Below are 10373 nucleotides of genomic sequence, written 5' to 3' on the forward strand. Positions count from 1 at the left end.
GGATTTTCCACCTCAATACTCTGGGTGCTGCTGGAGAGAAACAGGTTTCTCCAACAGTGTTCCTCACAGCTGGGGAGCTACAACCCACCCACTACTCTGCCTTTCCCCAGCACAAGAGGTCGCCATGGGATAGTTCTGGCCCCACAATGTCACCTTGGGGAAAGTACCCTCTGGAAAAGTTCCCTTTAACATCTCCAATGCATTCAACCTCATGATGATGATGATGATGATGATGATGATTATTATTATTATTATTCCTCCTCCTCCTCCTCCAATGGAGTGCTGTAATCGACCCTTGAAAAGATTGGAGTACTACAAAGTCTCTCTTGGGTTTCTACCCAAGTTAGTACTCTCCAGATTTTCCCTAACAATGGCCAAGAGGGGTTGGGGTAAGGTTCTATGGTCCCTGCTGGTTTTGTAGCCCATTCGGAGGTCTCTCTGCCTATTACCAGATGCAGGAGTGTCCTCCAGGTTTCCTCAGTATATGGTGCTGGATCCTATAACTCCTACATTGGCACTTTTGCTCATGGATAATGCCTAATTAGTTGTTAATTAAGGTGGACAAAAAGGAAGGTCGTCTTATACTGCCATGATACTGACCTCACACTTCTATATTTCATATTTACTCTTATCTCATTTTTTTTTCTGTAAGGAATGTTAAGCTAAGCTACAAGGAGGTACATATTCTCAACACTCAGTATAACTTATTAAAAACTCTTTTATTTCATTTATCTGATTATCTTAAACACTAGAGACACTGCTATATATAACTCCTGGTACTTTCATAAGAATTTAAACAGTCATTTATTCACTCTTCCCATAATCTCTGGAAGTGTTACCTGCTCTGAATGGCCATGACAATTTCTTAGTCCCATTCCTTCTGATGGTAACCTTAAAACTATTTTCTTGTAAATGTTAAATATATATAAAATACACAATATGAGTGAATTATTACAATCTCACCATTATTTGTCTCTCTGCTGATTCCATGATGAAGCAAAAATTCAGAGATCTGCATGCATCATGATGTGGAAATAGTAATGGTAGTGTGGGCAAAGGATAAACTGAATGGATGAAATTTGTGCTGAACCCCAATTTTTCATGAGTGATACATATCTATCACCCATGATTTTATGCAAATACAAGACACTTAAAATTTCATTCAATGTCCCGTGTATCTTGCTGAGATATTCTAATAATAAGGTACTTGCAGTTTTCCAAACCATATTTTACCGAGTCAGACATAAAATATTGCTCTAGTCTGCCTTTATTCCTCTGAAGTGACACCTTAAAAGTGATGCCTTGTGTGTTATGGAAGATAGGTTAAAAGTAGATTCAATAAACTGTCTGTCTAATTTATACTGCACACAACATCATCTGGGGACACGAAGAAATAAGGCAAAAAAGGCAAGAACTAGTTTTTCTGTCATTGCAGAGTGTGAGGTTTTGAAGCCATAGAAACTATATTTTGTTTGTCATTTGTACCTCAATACCAAGAACTTGTCAAACTTTAAGTCTCCCCCATCTTCTACAATTAGCACTGCATTACAAAGTCATCTAGAAAATGTTTGCTATCGATTTTTAGCAGTTTTCCCTGAGTGGTTCAGAAATATTCTTTAAATACTTTATGATTTTAAAAAACAACATATGTATTTTTTTTACATAAACACTGGCCTTTATGAAAAATCACCCGCTCCTCCTCTCCTTTTAAGAATATGTAGTTGATTTTAAATCAAAGGAAAATAGAGAATTGGTGGCAGTGATGAGCAAAGGTATATTATAAAACTTTGTCATAAAGAGCCACAGTTGTGGGTTTTTTTAATGCATATTTAAAACATATTGGATAGCATTATAGATATTTTGTTGATCAATTAAGATGAAAATATGAAAAGACCAGTGTGTAATTCAAGATTGCAATGCCTACAATACTTTACAATACATTGTCTCTGTTAGGTATTTAGTAACTGTTTATTATATTAAAGTGAAACTCCATTCCGATGTCGAAAACAATGTCTAAGTCAATTTCAAAATATTTAGAGAAATAACTCAATACTATGCTGACATATTACACATCCAAGGAGAACTTAAAGAGGTAATAAAATTAAGTGGTTTAACATTTCAATTATTTGAAACCTTGAAAATGATCAATTATACCAATACGCACAATAAAAAGATAATTAAGCAAACTGAGTAATAAACTGATTCAGAAAACATAAAAATAAAAACGTTATTGATCATATATGTTCTTTACCAAAATCAGTAGTTATATTTTAAAATACGCAAAACCTCACCAAATGCTTTTGATCATTTTCCATAGTCTTGTTTTTCTATTTACGTTCAAAAAGAAAGGCCACATGCAAAGAATATATTTATTGATATTTTCAATTGATTGAGGATTTACATTGGATCATAAATTTGACCTTCCTTTTTGGATGAGAAATTCTTTATGATTCTCATGTTCATCTTCTGACACCTAAGCTGTAGTCATAAAATGGAATAAAACGACTGCCCTCAGGTATATATCACATACCATGACCACATTTTCAGAAAGTTATAAAGATACTGCAGAGGAAATCTGCAAAAAGTTCAGGGATAATTCATTTATAGAATCAGCTTAAATAATAGTTTAATATAAGATATTTTGTAACTGATATAACAATTGAAGAAAAACATACTCCTCAAATATTTTAAGCATTGTAAATTTTTAAATGGTTTAAATGTTGTTCAGCATCTTTAGAGAGGAAAAAAGTTTGTTCTAAAAATGTTATCAAAATGAAAATCATTTAGAAATTGTTTTGCAAAGTGTAAATTATAACTCATATTTATTCCTTTTTTTAAGATTAGCAAGTGTTTGAATTTTTTCATGGTTAATAAAAACCATTACCCATAACATACGATACTATAATTTCTAACCTATTTTTTAATAAACTACAAAGATTTAGAAGGAAGATTGATTTCTAAAAGTATCAAAAGTTAGTTTTTTAGAATTTTTTTTAGAGCATTTTAGGTTCTCAGCAAAATTGAGGGGAATGTACAGAGGTTTCCCATATACCCTCTCCCTTACACACCACAGCCTCCCCAGTGATCAACATCCCTCACCAGAGAGGTTACATCCGCTACACTGGATGAAACTGTAGTGACACATTATTATCACCCAAATTCCATAATTTACATTAAGAGTTCACTCCTGGCATTGTACCTCCTATCAGTTTAGACGAATGTGTAATGACATATGTGGGGACAGAGCCCCAGAGAGCAGTTTCCAGGCTCTTGGCCTCATGTGGAAAGGTGTTGGCTCGGGTAATAGATGGCTGTCAGCTGTGGCTAGTTGGCCATCAGCTGTAACTATTGAGCCATTGGCCACTAATATAACTGCCAGGACTACGTTGGGGCGTCGAATGGAGGGGAGTCAAGGAGAGTCGGTCGGTTGGCAGGAAAGCGGACAGCAGGTCGCACATCATGTGAATCCAGCCTCCAGTGAGACTATAGTGGTATGACTCCCCTACCTATGGCTCTGTGGGTGTTGGCCTCACCACATCCTGTGTTCTTGTGTGGGGAGAGGGAGCTGAGACCCCACAAGCCGCCCAACAGGCCTCCCCGCACGACAACATGTATCCAAGCATTAAAGTATAATACAGAGTATATTCACTACCCAAAAAAATCCTTTGAAGATCTTTTTTAAAATCTTTTGAAAACCATTATTAATCACTGAATATAAAATACTTCACATGAGGAAATATTGAGCAAATTTTTAGCAATGAATGCCATAGCATTAGTTTGTTTTGACAATATAACCTCGTTAACCCTGCTGGAACTGAACCAGCCTTCCCTGAGTTTGCTGGTAAATCTGGAAGCTAAGAATATCCAGCTGGAGTGCAGTGGACCCTTGAACAATTTGAGAGTAGGGGTGCTGACTCTCACTCTCCATGTAGCCAAAAATCCCTGAATAAATTTTGACTCCCACAAACCTGAACTACTAATAGCCTACAGTTGACCGGAAGCCTTTACTGATAACATAAACAGTTTATTACCACATATTTTGTATGTTGTGTGCATTATATATTGTATTCTTACAATAAAGTAAGCTAGAGAAATATTACTAAGAAATCATAAGAAAGTGAAAACAAATTTACAACATTTACTTAAAAAAATTACATGTTGGTGGGATCCACACAATTCAAACCCTGTGGTTCAAGGGTCAACTGTAGTTGACCGCTACAGAAGCCAGTTGATCATTACAGTGGAAAGCTATTGGCTCTTTAATTATTGCTTCTCTGTGCCTGAAGATCTGTCTCTCACCACCTCTAACCAATGAAGCATAATTGTCGCTGTTTCTCTGTACCTCCTAAATCTTGCTCAACTTCATTTTTAGTGAACTCTAACCCAGTACAATATATGGAAGGTAATTCTGAGAAATACAGTCTCAGCATAACCAAACAGAAATAGAACAACCTGGCCCAGATACATTAAGATATGAAACTCACTATTTTATCAGTTCATTTCCTCTAGTTCCTATTTATGGCCAAGTTCCCTCTCCAGGAGGCAGAGCAAATCTCCTTACACAGAATCTCAGGACTCAATGTCCAAGATTCCCATAATGATAGACTGTGGGGCTAGGAGTCCTCCCCCAGCACTTTGAATCAGAACCCAGGGAAGAGAAGAACTAAGGATTGAGTAAATTATGTCTAGTTGAAGTTGAAGTTGGTAGGGAGGAAAGTGTTGAGTGAAGCAGTGGAAACTGCATTAATTTTCTGGATGCAGTAGTAGCAGAGATTATATCAGCAGCTTTGAGTGTTAAGAGCTCCTTATCTATGACAATAGAAATACAATTTGTGGTGTCAGTATCCAGTGCATAATCAACGTTCACTAAAAGATTAAAATCCCGTTCTATGGGCCTCACATAGATAAGGGCTACCCAATATAGTTCCTTCCGTGATTTTTTAATTTATTACTTTTACATTATTTCAAATCCTTAACTTCAACATTGTCATTTCTGAATTTTTTTATTAAAGTATGAATATAACACACTTACAGAAAAAATAATAATGTCTATCAAGAGCTCAACTTTTCTCCTCATTTGCAACCAGGACACAGATTAAGAACAGGACTAGTACAATGAAGGCCCACATGGTGCCCCACTTAACAACTCCTGCTACGTGATAACAGCTACCCAGATATTTTATAACATAGGTTAGTTCTTCCATCCATTTTTTTAAAATTTTAAATCAATAAAATCGTATAGGATATGTGCATCAGGGTCTGGCTTCTTTCAGTCAACATTACATTTGTAAGTGAACCAAATTGTTGAATGGTTTTAGTTAATTTATTTCATTTGTCAAGTAATAGTTGATTAGGTAAACATTATTACAATAATTTATTCATTATGCACATTGGGTATATTTCAACTATTTGTTATTATAAAATTATGAGCATTTTAGTGCATGTTTTTTGGTGAAAAAGTGTACATATTCTGCAGAGTAATTTCCTAGGAGTGGGATAACTTGGTTATAGGATATGCATGCATTGAGTTGTAGTTATCACTGCAAAATCATTTTCAAAATTGATTTCACTTATACATTTAGATAAAGTTGGGTAATTATGTTCTTCAAATGCTTTATATCCTTACTGATCCTTTGCCTGCTTGTTCTATTAGCTATTAAAAAAGATATATAGGTGACATCCACTGTCTTAAGTTCTGTCAAGTTTTGCATTACATAGATTATGCTTACAGATTTAGAATAGAGATTTCTTTGTGAAGGATTGGTTCTTTTATCATTATGACATTTTTTTCATTATTTCTTGAATAAGTCTCTTTTTAATGTATGCTCTCAGAATCTCAGCTATGTTCAAGAGACCTGAGCTATCAGATGTTGGAGTATCCCATTAAGACAATAAGCTAACATGAAAGGAACAGTCAAGCCTTTATAATTACCTACTGTGATAGTAATAAGCAAGAGGTTAAACCAGAGAATACACTGATTCCCTCTCTTTTCTACCCTATTTTTCCATACGGAATGACACAGGTGTATCAGAACAGATGTGGGTGTAGTCTTATTGCAGAGGAAGCCCTGAACAAAAAGTTTCTGCAGTTTTATGGAACTGTATGATGGGGGAAGGGTGAAGACAAAGGTCTAGGAGAAAAAAATACTGAGTACTGAGTTAGAGAAATATCTTCAAGCCCTCATCTTCTTCCATAAAGAAATCTCAGAAAAGGCACCTGAGGAAGTCCTCAGCCAAAGGCCCCAAATAAAGAAGGCTGCAAATGAAGACACTTGAGCTAGGAATGCAGCTCAAGTGTAAGTGCATGGCCTGCCAGGGGGGCCTGAGTCCTGACTGCAACTTGCTTCAAAGACTGAGATGCACTCACAATGATAGTCCCCAGTGAGAGCACGTTCAGTTGACTTTAAGCCAATATATTATCTATGTTATTAGCATTCCTGATTATTGTTCATTAGAATACTTGAATGTCACAAACCGTTTGATCACACTTAGAAACTTGAAGTTCTCATCTACAAAACTACTTTTTATGTCAAATTTTAGATCCCGACTTTCCACCGTCCCCTCTACTACATCCATATTTAGAGAACTGGTTCAGAGAAAACAAACCTCAATTTTTTGCATTAAAAATAATATTCCATGTGGTTTTCATTACAGATGAAATTGATTGATAGAGTATATTCTAATTTACCACTAAAATCTACCTTAATTTTGAGGTAGAACTCATTGGTTTTAAGATAAGAAAGTTTTACAGCAATGAGAAGGAAATAAAGTAGAATATAATTTTAAATACCTTGTATCCCATCTTGTCTCCCAGATCACAGTAAGTAAAAGTTATTACTAAGAAGTCCAAAATGCAAATAAAACTGTTGTTTTTTATAAGACAATCTCTCAAATAAGATTTTTTTAAAGATAAAGGTTAATCTCATTATATTTTATTTTCAAGCAATAATACCATGACTATTAGAGTTCAAACATCTGTGAAGATATCACAATATGAAAGGGTCTTTTGTTTCTCGACAATTTTACTATTATTCCTTTTTTTTTTATCTGTAACTTTTTGATATGTCCACAACATTTACTCACATACTTCTGGTTACATAAACCTGCAATTGTACGTTTCAGTTTGAAAATTAGCTTGAAAACTTTCCCCCAATTTAGATTGGTTATAGTAATGACAAAATTAAAGTTACTCTTAACTACAAATACAACAAAAATATTAATTTGTAGGCTTTCCATGTCCATTTACTGAAATATTCCTGATCAAAATATACACTATAACTCTAGGTTCTGATCTACCAATTAAGGATTTGCTCTTATTCTTTTTGTTTTAATTTCAAGATACAACATTTTATGGAACACACTGTGTGTTTGTGCTCATAATAAAGTATTACTTTAGCCAACTTTATGGGGTCACAATGTGCCCTTTAATTATTCTCTGGAACTAAAACCTATCTGATTCCTAATCACTTGGCTTAAATACTACAAGTATTCTACCATTCTTTATCAGATTTTCTGTCTCTCCCTCTGTCTCTCTCTATCGTGTGAACTAGCCATCTCTCTCTTTTTCGCATAGCTACACATGCATGCTATATTTTCCCAAAAATTGTATCACCACAAGAAAATATAGCATGCAAGGAAACAAAATGAAATTTGAGCTGAGTAATATAGTAACTTAATTGAAAAATTCACTAGAGGGATGTAACAGTAGACTTGATTAAGCAGAAGAATTAGCAAATTTGAAGCAAATCATTTTAAATTATCCAGTCAGGGGAGCAAAATAAAGATTTAAAAAACAAACAAACAAAACAAACAAAAAAACAAAACAAGAAGAAGAAGAAGAAGAAGAAGAAGAAGAAGAAGAAGAAGAAGAAGAAGAAGAAGAAGAAGAAGAAGCAGAAGCAGCAGCAGCTAGAATAGTGATGAGATCCTAAGGGATTTATGAGAAACCATCAAGCCAACCCAATATACACATTATGGGAGTCCCAGAGTGAAGAGATAGATGATAGATAGATAGATAGATAGATAGATAGATAGATAGATAGATAGATAGATAGACAGATAGATAGATGATAAATTATTTGGAAAAAAAATCAATGACTGACAAATTTCTAAATTTCGGAAAGAAAATGAACATCCATATTCAACGAGCCTAATAGATTCTAAAAGGATGAACCCAAAGAAGACTACACTGAGACACAATGTAATCAAATTGTGGAAGTCAGAAACAAAGACAGAGTTTTTAAAGCAGCAAGAAAAGCAACTCATTACTAATAAGAGAGCCCCTATGAGACTATCAGATTTCTCAACTGGAAACTTGCAGGACAGAAAGGAGTAGGATAATACAGATCCTTGCATGTAGGAATTAGGGATGCTGACCCCCCTACACAGTGAAAAATGTATTACAACTTTTGGCTCCCAAAAATCTTAACTACAGTCAGCCCTTCACATCCATGGATTCAATCAACTGTTGATCAAAACAGTATTTTTGATACACAATTGGAAATTTTAGATTGGTAAACTGCTGCTGGGAATATGAAAATACGGTTTTCGATCTGCTGTTGGTTGAATCCCTGGATGCAAGACTCGTGGATATTTAGGGCCAACTGTATGCACAGAAAAAAATCCACGTATGAGTAGACCAATGCAGTTCAAATCCATGTTGTTTAAGGGTCCGGTGTACATTCAAATGGCTGAAATTTAAAAAAATATGCTGCTAGCCAAAACACTATATCCAGCAAACCTGTCTTTCAAAAAGGAAGGCAAAATAAACTTTCCCAGATAAACAAAAGCTGAGGGAATTCAGCATCACTAGACCTGCCTTAGGAGAAATTCTAAAAGAAATTCTTCAAATTGAAATAAAAGTACATTTGATAGCACCACAAAAGCATTTGAAATTATAAAGCTCATTGTTAAAGGTAAATGTATAGATAAATACAGAGTATTATAATACTATGATAGTGGTTATTTATTCAAAAGAATTGAAATCATGATTTTGAAAACATATCTTCATTCTCATGCTCATTTTAGCAGTGTTCCCAGTATCTAAAACGTGGAAACTTCCTAAATGCACATCAATGGATAAGTGGATAAATAAAATGTAGTATATACTTACAATGGAATGTTATTCAGAATTTTAAAAAGCTGCAAATCTTGTCATATGCTACAACTTGGATGAAATTTGAGAACATTAGGCTAAGTGAAATAAGTCAGACACACAAGGACAAATATTACATGATTTCACTTATATGAGATATATAAAGCAGTCAAACTCATAGAAGAAGAAAGTTGAATGGTAGTTGCCAGGAGTAGAGGGGAGGGGAAATAAGGAGTTTCTGTACAGTCAGTACAGAATTTCAGTCATGCAAGACGAAAAGGTCTAGAGATCTTCTGTGCAACAGCATACGTGCAGTTAATAATACTGTACTATACACTTAAAAATTGTTACTAGCATATAGATTACATGTTCTGTGTTTTTACCAAATAAAAATGAATAGCCATTGATCTAATCTCATTCATCTGTCGATTTGTACAACTGTGTCTTAATTACTATGCAATTATATTGAAGCTAGGGGTCTTCCTTTTGACAGTAGGTCCAATAGTAAATTTCTCCCTCCAGCTCCTGCCCTGCAAGATTTTACATATTCTTCTTGCTACCCACTGGAAAGAAGGTATGCCTATATTATTCATGATGGTAAAACGTCTCAATGAGAGAACATAAGAAGCTATACAATCTTTTTCATGTCTTTTTTTCCCTGCATTTTAAGATGTTTCTATACTGTCTTCTTGATTGCATTGTTTCTGAAAGAATATCTACTTCCATCATAATGTTTTTTTGTATGTACATATCTTTGTCCTTTGGTTCCTTTTCAGATTTCTTTTTATAACTGTTTTTCAATACCTTGACTGTGATATGCCTTGGTATAATTTTCTTCATGGTAAATCTTGTGCTTGGGAATTGTTGATATTCTTAAATTATCTGTTAATAAATTGGAGTAAATGTAGAAAGAAATATTGGCCATTGTTCAAATATATATATTTTTTATTTACAACACCCCTATCGTGGGAACTCCAAATACACATATATTAGGTAGGTTATTTGACACTTGTCCACAGCTCAGTAACTTCTTGTTTGTATTCTTTAAAATCCTTATTCTCTCAGCCTTTCACTTGAGATAAGTATTTTTGTTGTCATCAAGTACACTAATCTTTTTTTTTCCTCTCTAGTGTGTAATCACTGTGCATATCCAGTGTATTTTTTTTCATCTTATACATTGCACTCTCTAGAAGTTCATTCAGTTTGGATTATTTAGATATCTTCCTATTCTCTTCTTAACTTTTTCAACATATCAATATGTTTATGATGCCATTTTAAT

Source organism: Rhinolophus hipposideros (assembly GCF_964194185.1).
Source record: "Rhinolophus hipposideros genome assembly, chromosome: 16".
Classification (NCBI taxonomy): domain Eukaryota; kingdom Metazoa; phylum Chordata; class Mammalia; order Chiroptera; family Rhinolophidae; genus Rhinolophus; species Rhinolophus hipposideros.